Source organism: Patagioenas fasciata, chromosome 10 (assembly GCF_037038585.1).
Source record: "Patagioenas fasciata isolate bPatFas1 chromosome 10, bPatFas1.hap1, whole genome shotgun sequence".
NCBI lineage: Eukaryota > Metazoa > Chordata > Aves > Columbiformes > Columbidae > Patagioenas > Patagioenas fasciata.
The window spans coordinates 21,066,859-21,079,980 of NC_092529.1; the positions used below are offsets into that span (position 1 = coordinate 21,066,859).

The 13,122-nt window shown below is 43.8% G+C and overlaps 1 long non-coding RNA gene across 5 annotated transcripts in view; it reads right to left on the reverse strand.

Annotated features, from left to right (window-relative positions):
* The window catches only part of LOC139828794 (uncharacterized), a 79,801-nt gene that overhangs the window by 31,304 nt on the left and 35,375 nt on the right, over positions 1-13,122 (reverse strand). For all 5 annotated transcript variants that reach the window (XR_011740777.1, XR_011740775.1, XR_011740776.1 and 2 more), the window contains one exon: positions 6,811-6,880. This is a non-coding gene — a long non-coding RNA (uncharacterized lncRNA). The remainder of the gene's footprint in view (positions 1-6,810; positions 6,881-13,122) is intronic.

The window sequence follows — 13,122 nt, forward strand, 5'->3', positions numbered from 1 at the left end:
AAAGGAGCAGAGTGACAGAGCAAGCTCTGATGCATATGAGCTTGGAACACCGATTACGTGATTAACGCATGAACAGTGGGTGGCTTTTCCGAGACTCATTTACCAAGGAACAAAGAAAGTTGTGGGTTCAATAAGTCTCATGCCCACCTTGCCCATTGCAGGTAATTTGTCTATGAGCCAACCACTTTATTCCATAAATCTGACAGCTTGGGTGAGCCTTCTTTGTGCTGTCCTTGCCAGGCAGCATGGTCCTGACCTCCCCTGGTGCTGGGACACCTCTCCAGGTTGCTCCTCAAGGCAGAGAGACCTTCTACCAATGGCAGATAGCAACTAATATTGCAAATAACCTCGTAGTATGTTAACTTTGATTTGAGCCTGGGTAACGTTGATTTGTGTCTCGGTAGTTTTGAATCATCGTTCAAATGATTGTGCCGAACAGCGATAGCGTGACCTTTGCCATCAAACTTTGTTAAGTTGCACTTTTACAACATTGTATTAAAACCACTTTTACTAATGCCTTTGCCAGTGACCAAAATCACCCATTTGCAAGAGCACGGAGGGACAGAGAAGTACAAATAATCAGGTACAAGCTCAAACCGAGATGCTACAGGCACTTAGTGGCACTTTTCTGGACAGGAGGGTCAGGAGCAGCAGCACGAGCGCTGCAGAGCACCCCGGGCTCCCCCAGAGCCGCCGGGCAGGTGATGTGGCCACTGCTGAGCACAGCTGAGCCAGCCACCAGAGCCACAACCCTGCCAGCAAAATACACACATTACCTAGATACAGACATCGAGATACTTATTTAGAAATTGTTCAGGTATTTATAAGGTCTGTATACATCTAAAAAATAAAATATTTTTTATGTTTAAAGAGTCTATTTGTATACATATACATATGCCAGTTGTATATGTACATATAAAGACCTTTTAAAATACCTTTATACACACACATATTTACCCATATGTGTATGCATATATTAAAAAGACCTTTCTATATGTTATATTATAGTATAACACATTTAATCATATATTATATATATCTCATTTAAATATAAGTATTTAAAGTCTTCTAGAAAAAAGATACATATGAATGTGCATGTATGTATACTTACATGAATAGGTACACACGCATATACGTCTATAAGATTAATATATTGATATTTCTCTATATACAGATATACTATAAATATTAAATGGTATACATATTACCATGGATATTATAATATACTAAGCATAATTTTAAAATATATATCTTTATGTTATTCATTATGTACAATTATATTGTTGTAATTTCAGATATATATTCAGAATATATGTTTTTAAAGGTATTTATAGGTAAGTATAATCAGCATATATATATATACACACACACACATACACATTTTTATGTATATGTGGTTGTGCATATGAACGAAAAAATAAATAAGTAAACCCACAGAAACAAGTTTATGGCATTTCAGTTGCAGCCCCTGGGTAGGCCTGAGGTGAGGAAATTGCACAAATAATTTGGCAGCCTTGTAATGAAAACGCTCTTCTCCAACTGCTTGCATTTAAGCAGCCCTGTTTTAATAATGCTTGCTTATTGCCTGGCAGATACAAACAGGAAAAGTTGTAGATAATAACCTCTAATGATCCTAGACAACATTATATATATAAATATATTCACAGAGGTATGCATGTGTGTACACATATATATACATATGCACAAAAACACATAGAGCATCTTATATTTCTCCCCAGGCCCATCAGAAGGAAAAGCTGCTCAGCAGGGGCTCTCTGGGGCTGGGCTGGCATAAACACTTAGTGCAGAAAATCAGCAACCCATCACCAAAGATTACCGAAATTGTAGGAGAAGAGCGATAATATTGCTCCCTGGAGCTCTGCAGAATTTTATACATGGAAAGTGTGTGTGTATATTTGTAAATGAAGTCAGGTGTAACTGGATAAAACTCCTGCAATATCTATACCATACACGTGCCATTAACTCAGGAGAAGCCCCGGGACAACAGGAGCTGCGGGGCCAGCGCTGGGCTGCGATGATGGCCAAGAAAACCGCCGGGGATGCTCAGAGCATCCTCCTGCTCTGCTCTACAGGGCAGACCCCCCCCAGCCCTTGCACCAGGAGAAACCCCTGTGTGCAGACACCCATTTGCACATTTTATTTAAATCCACTTGCTGCTGTTTTTGGGCATGGCAGGTGCCCTGACCCATTCCTTGCCTTTCCTGCCACCAGCCTGGCCGGGAAGGAGGAGCTGTCACGCCGTGGCATTTCTCTTTTCTCCGGCAAAGCGATCTTGCTGAAAGAAGTGAGGAAATAACATCAAAACCCCAGCTGGAGGCTGACAAGCAAACTGACATTTAACAGACAAACAAACAGCAAAACAAAAAAAGGTGAGGTGGAAAGAAGAGTCTGGGTGGGTACTTGTCTGTTCGGCTATGGTTGCAAATACTTGGAGTGAGCCTTTCTGGCTCCCCAATGTAAAAGCACTTCCAGAAATGTTCCTAAAACACTAGGAGAAGTATTTTCCCCCTCTTTTTACTCTCGCAGCACTTCTTGCACTCAGAAAAGCAGTGGTGTTGAGGTAAATGTTTCACTATCTACAACTCCAGCAGCAGGAGAAGGGCAGGCAAGGGTTAAGTGACAGCTTATTTATGAGTGACGAGGGCGTGCAGAAGCCTGGAAGATTTTTTTTGGCATTTTCATTGGGTGACAGACACTTTACAGGCAGTTCTGCTGTCCCTGCGAACGTCACTCGGAAATGGAGAACCAGTGACATTTACAGACTGAGGTTTCTCCTTGTACCCAATGACAGCATAAAGGTGGAAAATAAATGAAAAAAAGAAAAAAATCACAAACCAATGAATGTATTTAACCAGCAGCGCCTCCAGCCTGTTCTTACACCAGCTCTAACTCTGGCTGGTTAGACTCGCTGTGCGTTTGAGCGGCTGGTGGACAACGCTGCGTTCTGCTCAAACTATTTCTCACTCGCTTAATTATATCCTGCGCTCACAGTTTTACAGGGAACAGATGTGAAGGCTTACCTTGGGACAGATACATTATGTATACAGCATTAACTTCACACCCATCCAGTCCCCATTTTAATTACCCAGCCGGTGGGGGACCCAGGATAGTTTGCTGGCAGAGCAGTTGGTTTCATTAGCAATTCCCAAGCCCTGAGCTGTCTGCAAGCATCCTCAGCCACGCAGGCTGCGCAGCGCTGGAGATCCACCCCATGGCAGCCAAGGCTGAGCCCAACCTCTGGGCTGCGGTCACCAGCCCCTCCAAAATCACCAAAACTGGTGAACACCTACGGGCTTGTACAAACTCCAGCCTGAGATTCACCTTAAACACAAGTATTTTGGAGAAAAGCCTCACCGTGACATGATATGTGAGGCCAAAGGATATTGAAAGACAACTTGGATGCAGAGCGCTGTGTCTGATCAAACTATTGTCTGATGTCTGACCCCTGTCAGGGAAACATCTGTGTGACAGGTCCCCACAGGTTGCATCTCTCTGCTAATAAAAGCCTTTTAGCAACCATCAGAGAAAGGGTTTGAGCACAGCCTCTAGCTGGGTTTAATAGGTGGTGAAGCACAAGCTAGAATTTGCTTTTGTCGCTCCATTTGACACATCTCCTCTTTGAACTGACATAAGCAATGCCCTCACATTTTCTTAACTTCACAGGAACTCCAAAAATTCCTCCAAATTTTAACAGATCTAAAACTGGGCAAAAATTTTACTCGTGCTACCATAAAGCAGAGAAAACTGCTCTGAAAGAGCGGTATTTTATTCATCAAGCCCACTGCATCAGAGCCAGGCAAGGAGGCAGTTTCCGCGTTTGTTCCTTCTCAAGGTGAATAGAAAGAAGGGCCATTTTCCTGCTTTCCCCTTTACATCTTTCCCGGGTGGCAAATGGCTCTGCTGAACCCTTTCCCACAGCCACCTTGCATTAGCCAGCCTGCCCTTCTCCCTGCCTGCGGCACAGCCACGCTGTCCTCTGGTCCCAGCCCGGCGCAGAAATCATCAATATACATATGTCAGGTGAAATTAAAATCATCCCTATGAGTTATTCTATGACACGAGCTAGCACTGGCTATATTAAATCCCATTAATTAATATTTAATTAATTATTTTCCCTGCCTATAAGCAGAGAGCACTACTGCAGAGCACAGAGGCAATTATTATCTGAGGTGCTTCAAGTTATTATGACTTTCAGAGTTACAAAAACTGCATATTTGTTAGAAACAGCATAACAAATCTGCCGCTGTTAGAGCTGCTCTTCCAAGACTAGAAAAATCCTGAATAAACTGCAATAGGTCAACAATTTGCCAGAAATATCAGCTGAATCAGGAGCCTGAGGTTTCGTCTCACTGGAACATTACTTATTATGTGCACAAAGAGCCCTACCTCAGCAGAACACTGCGCATTACTTACTGAAGGACCAGCAAGGCACGGCTCATGTTTCACTAACTTCCACTCATTCAAGCTTAATTCTTCTTGTAGTTATTTCTCATCTGCTTTCTGAACTGGTAAGGAAGGGCACACGGTGGGACAGGCAAACTCCACCTCTTCTAGTGCAGAAGATGTTTGCAAGGGCATCTGGCACAGCACAGCAGTGGGCAAAACTCAGCTGAAGCGGCCAGCTGTGAGGAAACATGGTGCTTACTGCTTGCCGCTTGCTTGAAAGTGATACAGAAAGCAGGAGAGCACTTTCCTATTTGTCTCTGCTTGTTGGGAAAAAGTTCTTCCAGCCAGCAGTGCTTTGGGGGCTGCACGGTGGTCATGTTCTTGCTGTGTGCTACCCCATGGTTGGCATGGACAAGGAGAGGTACAAGGGCTTGGGTGGTCAGAGGGGGTGAGCATCCGGGGCTGCCTTAATCCTGCAGGGTCCAGCACTGTTTGGTCCACACATGGCGCACATGGGTCAGTCAGGCTGGTGACAAACAATTCACCAGCTGCTCACCATGTCTGTGCTGCCTGAAGAGGTAGCAATGCTTTTGGTCTCCATCCCTACCAGGGTGACAGCTGACGACATTTATTCCCTGATGACTTTCTCAGTGGCCTTAGGAGACCTGTGAGGTGAAGCCCCCAAACAAGAGCCTTGGTGGCCTTTTGAAAAATTCAGCTCTTTGTTTCCTTGCTGAAAGCAGAAGAGAGGGGAAGAATAAAATAAGTCCCCCTTTACTGAAGTTGTTATGCAATGAGTCATTTGCTGCCTGATGGGAGTTGGGCCAGCGTCCCTCTTGGCGCCGCAGTGATTTCACTAATTACTTCTATCTGCTCCAGCAGAAGAGCAGCCTCCTCCAGCCCTTCTGCTGTCTGGGCCCTGTCTGTCAGCAGTGCAGGAGTGCGTAGTGATGGGAAACAACGTCCTTCTGGTCGGGGCTGTGACATTTCACCTGTTCCTCACCCCTGCTGGGTGGCAGGTCCCAAAATCAAGAACTCCCACTCAGTGAAAAGCCAGGACTGGGTAGGCTGCATATTTTGGGGTGGGTGTGCAGGTGTTCACATCATCTCAGCAGGTCGTGGTTGCCCATTTTGCAGGAGCCCATGTCTCCGTACGCCTCTTGGCTGCCTAGCTGCCAGGTGACAGGTCCGTGGGGATGAGGATGCTGCACGGCGCTGCTGTGCTCGCAGCGATTTAGAGCCTCCCTGGGAATTAAACGCGGTGCAGACGGCTAGTTAGTTGTCAGGCTTCAAGGGAAACAGCATTGAGTTTTAAGGTGGTATTTTCTTTTCTCCTGAAGATGATGAGTTCTCCTTGAGTATTTGGGGACTGAACTGCCATAGATCTTGCTCGAAAACGTCACCCACCATGGCTTGGCAGAGGTGAGGACGGTACACGGGTGCGTGGGGAGCTTCTTCCAGCATTTGCAAAATGCTGCTGTCTCCTCTGAGCTGCTAAACAGGGCCCGGGACTTTCACAACAGTTAATTAGAGAAGAATGTTATTAAAGTAAATGAGAAGAAAGAGGCAGCTGCGTATGCAAACTGATTATATTTTTACACTTGTTTAAAATCACAACTGTGATTTTTAATTATAGTGGATCAAAGAAAATAACCACATTAATCCAATGTAATCACGTGCGAGCTGATTTGATAACAACATTGTATTTAATTGGCAGTAAGCTCAGGCAATGCTAAATACAAATGAAAAGCACTGACACATTCTGAAGACTAATTAACATGACAGACTGGTAGCGAATGCATTGTTTGTTACTACTAATTTCCAGTAGCTGGTTCAACTCCATTTTGTTACCGTGATCCCTAGTGCTGTGTCCACCAATGCATGATCTTTAAAAGGAAAATTTTAAACATGATTTATTTTAAGGAAGAACAAAGGAGTTCAAAGATAATTAAATCATGCACTTCAAATACCAAGCTGCAGATAAAGAGCTTTAAAATACAGGATTTTTCTCTTTCAAACTATAAGTCCCCCTGATATGTGCACATTATTCACATCAATGTGCTACATCAGTGATGGAAGACACTTTTTTTCCCTGCACATTTTAATGCAGTTAACAAACGGTGATTTTTTCAGAGTCTGACACAACTCTCAGTGAAGTAAACAGCGAGATTACCCTCAGGACCCTGCCAAAGCCCAGAAAGCCACTGGAAGAATTTCCCTTGGCTCCAGTGGGCTCTCAATCATATTCTAAGCTTTTCAGATCAGGGTCTGTTATCTTTTATCATCCTTAGAAAGTACCTAGCAGAAATGAAGCACATTCATTCAGATAAAGTCTTTTAAATACAGTGTCCTGAAAGTTTGCTAAAGCTTTCCAGAGATTCACACACATGAAAATTCTCTTACCTGGCGGCACTACCTTCCTCAGTTGGTTACGGACTGTAATGGCACCTATTTGTCACACCTTGTTACAGACCTGGTCAATAGAATAATGGAATAATCAATCATCTATATTTTAGTGCGAGACATAATAAATACAGTGCACGATAGTCAATCAGGTCTTCACCAAGGAACAGTTGAACAATTATAGTGGTTGTCAATGGTAAACTGCCTATGATAAGTATGCAAACATTGACCCCAAGTGTTACACTGAGAACATGGAAATTAAAATCATCTATCTTAGTTGATGCAAAGCCTCCCAGATAACAAGGATGGTATTTAAGGAAAACCTTGGCTGGACTCGGATTGCTTTTTTCTGTTAGATTAAAATTAATTTAAGTCAAAATTTAGAAAATACTGTTTTAATTAAAGATACTTCACTAGCTCATAAATTATACATTCTCTGTCCTGTTGCAAAGTGTAACTTTGATATTAGGTGTCAGAGCTGCAGAGGGTTCCTAAAGGTTAGTCCACATTTATGTGCTGTATAAAGCAAACTCCTGGAAATGAATTTACTAATTATCAAAGCTCCCAAATTTCTACCCCAGTCTGCTCAGCAAGTGCTGTCTCCCTCATTTCAGCAAAAAGCGCTCTTTTCTTCTGCAGATTAGTCCAAATATGCAAAATAAGATGGCCAAAAGAGACCTTGGCCAAAAGCAGACATTAGCATGGAATCGAGCATGAAAACATTAATAGATAATCATCCAGAAAGTAATTACAAAATGTAAAACGTCCAGCTATCTTAGACAGACCACTGCAGGGAAGAGTGTTTCAGTTTCATTAGCAAAGCAGCAGAAGGAGAATCCTTGCAAAGTAGTTTTTGAACTTCCTAATGCTCTTACCAATGCACATCTGTTAGCTACAGCTACATTCATTCAATTAAAAAAAAAGTTAACAGGGAAGATGATAACTCATTGAAACATACTATAGATACAAATAAAGAATGCAAACTAACACCAACAACTCAGAAAGATGGGGACAGATGGCTCCCTGGAAACACACTGGAGCCCAGTGCACATTCTTGGGTCATCTCTAGGAAAACAGGCCAAAATGTCATGGCTGGTGATACAAAGTAGGCCAGGCTGGAGGACATGGTGACTTCTTTTGAACTCAGAACTTCTTAAAATGTACTTAGTCCAAACTAATTGAGACTAAATTTAGTGGGATTTCGGCAGACTCAGACACATGAGGCAAAAACCCACCCGTGAACTCTCCATCCTTCCATCGCTGTGGTAGTAATAACGCTGAGCCCTCCTGGAGACATCTCCACATCAGCTGTGGGTTTGTCCCCGCACACGTGGCCATGGCAGTCATTCCCCTTCCTAATTGCAAGACCGCGTTACAGAAACCAGCCTTACCCAGAGTGGAATTTAAGCACGGATTTAACGTAAAGCTTGTGCTCCTGTCACACTGACTTTGCCCTCCCCGCATCCACAGTGCTGAGCAGAGGGGAGCAGCCGTATCCGCCATCAGCGCTTACACTGATGTCTGCTGAGTCGCCTGGCGTACTGTAAAAACAGCCATTACAAACCAAAAGGAGCCTGACAAATATCCCTTCGAGAGCAGAGCTACGCTGGATAACACAGATGCTCATCGTCAGCTCGCTACCGGTTAACAGTAGCAGTTTCCATCAAGATGCCACCAACACAGACTCGGAATGCTTGGCACTGAGACAGTGGGTAACAGATGCCTATCAGTGCGGAGGAAGACTGCTGAAGATGAAGACAGAGGAGAGATAAACTCCCCGGCTCCAGGGAATTTGGAGAACTACAGACATTATTGATTTACAGCCTTGCTGAGAGGCTCCCTTGCTGCTAGGCAGCGCTGGCACTCAGTCAGATGCAATCCTCCATCCAAAGAGTGTCTGTGATTGCCTGAATCAGCGGTAAAGACACACATCAGAGCATCCTGAAATGGTCAGAAAAGCTCCTTATACACTGACCCAGCCATTAGCAGGGTGCTGAGGGGCAGAGCGGGGAGCAAAACCCTCTGGCGTGGCTCTCGGCTGCATTGTACCACCTTTTATTGAGCTTTGCAGAACCACAAAAAATATCTCTGAGATGGTTTAGAAACCCTGGAGCTGATTATTCAGATAAGCCACAATGAGATAAGCTCTGATATCATCAGAAAGGGTGCAAGGCACTGTCACACAAGGGAGAGGGCTGGGAAGGATGTGAAGTCTATTTAAGCGGTCCCGCAGTAAAACAGCTCACAGCCAGCACACAACTTGCTGTCAGCTCTCTTTGAGCGGCTCCTTTGATTGCTCTGCTCTGTGAAGGAGCACTTGTCACTTTTTATCGAAGGAGAGGGGAAGAAAGCAAGGCAGCCTGTTGCCAGGAGAAAAGATGCCACTCACTTTAAGCTACAATATAGACAGCTGCAATGCCCTGGCTGCTGGTGATGGAGGAGTAGCAGAAGTGTGAAGGAAGTATCAATGCAGGGCAAGGACAAGAAAACAGCAAGAGACTGGAAAGAGCGCAGGGAGGGGAGGGATGATGCCCCAGACTGGTTACCCCTTACAGCAAGTTATCCTCAGCATGTGATGAGCGCTAATTGGAATGGAGAAAAGCCACAGCACAGCCTGTCCTGCAGCCTCTGCCTTCCCGCATCCTCCAGCTCAGAGTTGTTCAGTGAAACCCACCTTGGGGAGCTGGAAATCCCTCGCTCCAGAGCAAGAGCATTAAAGCACCTTGATTGTATCTTTGTAAACCAGCTAGCAGAGGAAAACAACCTGGGGAAGGTACAAAAGCTCAAGTAATGTGAGGACTCCTTCCCCCGCTTCCTTTGTCAGGATTCTGCTTGTTCAAGATAACAATCAAAGCAAACAGAAAACCCTGCTCAAAAAGGCTCAGGCAGGGAAAGCCCAATTTCCCCTCACTCTCTGGTGCTTCTGCTAAGAGTTACTTTGGCACACTAAGAGGCACCAGAGATAACAGCAATAACCAAAAAGATGGAGGGAATGACTCTGCAAACATAGAAGAGACAAAAATGCAAGGCAATATTGCAATATTCTGATTACCATGAGGCAAAGCATTTCCCCCTGGAGCTGGGAAAGATGGTGTTTAACAGCTGGTTCCTGCAGACTAACCAATTCGCTTCTGTGCTTTTATTGCTTATAGCAAAGCAGAAAATATTTATAGCTATCATTTTCCTAAATTCAGCTTCATCCTTGTCCAATTTGTCTACAAAACCTGTGCAATTTCTGGCAAGACTCTTTGGCAGGACTTCCCCACGCACACTTTTCAAGGTATATTGCATTTCCCAGCCCTGGTGCCCTGGCAGCGAGGCTCCGACACCTTGTCCCAGCTACTGGCCTTGGAAGGTCGTATCCGTCTGTGCAAGTAAGCGGGTGAAGGGTCTGGAGCACAAGTCTCCTGAAGAGCAGCTGAGGGATCTGGATTGTTCAGCCTGGACAAAATGAGGTTCAGAGGAAATGTTCTTGCTCTCTATAACTACCTGAAAGTAGGGTGTAGCATGGAGGTGTTGGTCTCTTCTCCTGCATAACAAGTGACAGGACAAGATGAAATGGCCTCAAGCTGCACCAAGGGAGGTTTAGACGGGATATTAGGAAAAATTTCTTCACTGGAAGGGTTGTCAGGCATTGGAACAGGCTGGCCAGGGAAGTGGTTGAATCACCAGCCGTGGAGATATTTAAAAGATGTGTAGATGTGGTGCTTCAGGACATGGTTGGTGGTGGACTTGGCAGTGTTAGGTTAACGGTTGGACTTGATGATCTCAAAAGTCTCTTCCAACCTAAATGATCCTATGATTTTAAGTGTCGGAATCAAAAATGACATATCTGTCCTGAATTGATGATAGATAGTCTTTAAAATCATTTATCCACTCACTTTAGCAGCATTAGAGCGTGATTAACTTTGTGTGCTGCAGAAGGTAGATAAGCAGAGGTCTGATTTTTCAGTTGGTTCCAGTTGTCATCAGTCTGCTAGATTTCCTAATGTATGTTGCATATGCTTATACTGTATTTTTCCTTTAATATGAGCACAGGGGCTCACTTACAGATCCAACAGTGCTGCTGCTAGTATCAGTCTGTGTCTCATGGCACCACACAGCCATCCATCCCAGCAGCAGAGAGCAATCACTGAGAAATTACACGTACATTTGGCAACAGGCAATCCCAATGTCACCTTCTAAACAGGCAACCAAGGGATGCGAGAGCATACAGAGGAACAGCCTTTCCCCTGGAAGCAGAGGAAGGCAGCGAGTCCAAGTCCTGCAATATTGAGTTATCATCTGGACCTGGCTACCTTTCCCTGAGACTTGCTTCTCTTCATCTCAGCCTCTAGCGGATAGGGGACATATGGACATCTTCATGATCCTGGCTGTCTTGCCAGAGGTCACAGTCCTTTACTTTTCCCCTGGTAAGCTGGGGATGGTTCCTGGAAGCATCATGGACTCTTCCCATCCTATCTGCATTTTGCCATATCTGCCTCTGGAGCTCATCAGCTCTCCGCTGTGCGCCAACTTTGCGTGGAAGGATGTCGGGGGCAACCTTACCATTGCCGTCCCATGCATGGCACCTGGGGACACAAGTGTGCATCACCTGCGGGGCAGGCCTGAGCTGAGACAGCATCTCTGCTGTGTCAAGAAATGAAAATGCTTTTTTGTTGTCTTTTGAGAGGTTTTTTTTACATTTATTTCTTTTATTTTTAAGAGAGAAGACTGCGGATCTTGTCTGTCCCAGGAAATACATTATAAAACTGCAAATTGCCTGTCTTGGCTCTCTCACCCTAGCATTGACCCTAAAGATGAACTCCCATGAATAAGTCTAATCCTGTTTTTCATGTTTCCCCAGGCTAATGAATATTTATGAATGGTTTCTCCAGAGCCCAAGCATGGCCCTTACAACCAGCCACGATAGTTCAATTTGTTTTCTTGCCAATTCTTTGAATTGTTTTTTTGTTGTTCTTTTTGAAACTTGGCAGGGGGGTGGAAGAAAAAAATCTCATTCCCAGTTGGTTCTTATCAAAGTGTGTGGGGTTTTTGTTTGTTGGGTTTTTTGGGTGTTTTTGTTTGTTGGGGTTTATTTTGTGGGTTTTTTTGTGTTTTTTTTTCTCAGCTGGTGCTTGGAGACTTTCCAATCAGCTTGAATGATTAATGTGGTGCCACTGACTTGTTTTATGTTTGTATTAAAAAACAGAAACAAAAACTGCAATGCGTGTTTTCCAAAGAGCCAGTTAGGTATCTCTGATTGGCCACGCCATGTAAGTTTTAAATTGTTCTTTGTGTGCACAAAATGTATAGCAAAAAGGAAGCATTTCCACAGAGATGAATGGAGCATTCAAGGTCAGAGACACCAGCAAAAAAGAGAAAATACTGCCTCTCAGCAAGCTGTGTATTAGACTATAATCATTACAAAGCCAGGTCTTAATACCTTACATTTTTTTTTAAGAGAGAAGATTTGTTCTTTTGCCTACCATTTATTTAGCTAGTCTAAATTCAGTTTGAATAGCAAAACAGCTTTCCCAGTTTAGCTACAATACCAAGTCAAGGTCATTCCCCTCAGAGAAAGATCAAGATCCTGTATAAGGGAGAGAAAAGAAAGAGGAGAAATTACTCTCTCCCCTCGATTGATCTACTGGACGCCATTAGGAAAGGGTAAGAGATACCTAAACATGCTCTGTGGTCCATAGACTTGCATGGGTGCTTTTTGAGTGCGAAACAGAAGGAAGTTATGCAATTATCTCCAGGAGAAAAATGCTTCTTTAGTGGTATTTGGAAATAAAACAGAGCTGTGAAGAGGGGAGGATCCTGAAGGAGTCTTATAAGCTGCATGGTTTTTAGTCAATAAAGTGGTAAAGAAATGCAGCTCTATTGATTTGCATTATGTGCCACTTCTGAGGTGAGAGTCCAGCCTTTTATAATGTTTTTCATCCAATGTTTTAATAATTTGTGTAGAAGTTTGATAGCACTTAATAGCATGTATTTAATTAGAAATAATAACTGTGCTTAAACTGGTTAGACTAAGACGTGCCATTGCAATCCCATCACGCAGAGAGTGCTTGGCAAAGCGTGGAGGAGCTACATCCAGCAAGTGTAACCTTCACACCAGCCCAAACATCCTGCATTATAAAACCCCAAACAACAAAAACTATCACATTCGTTTTTATGATTGTATCCTTATGTCAGGTCAAAAAACCAAAAAGGTCACTTTAAAAGCTGAGAGTGAAGGGGAGCCTTTCACAGATTGCTTTGCTGCAAGAAGAAAGACCATTACCAGAGACACAGAAATTGTTCCAAGGGTTGAAATTACTCACGGCA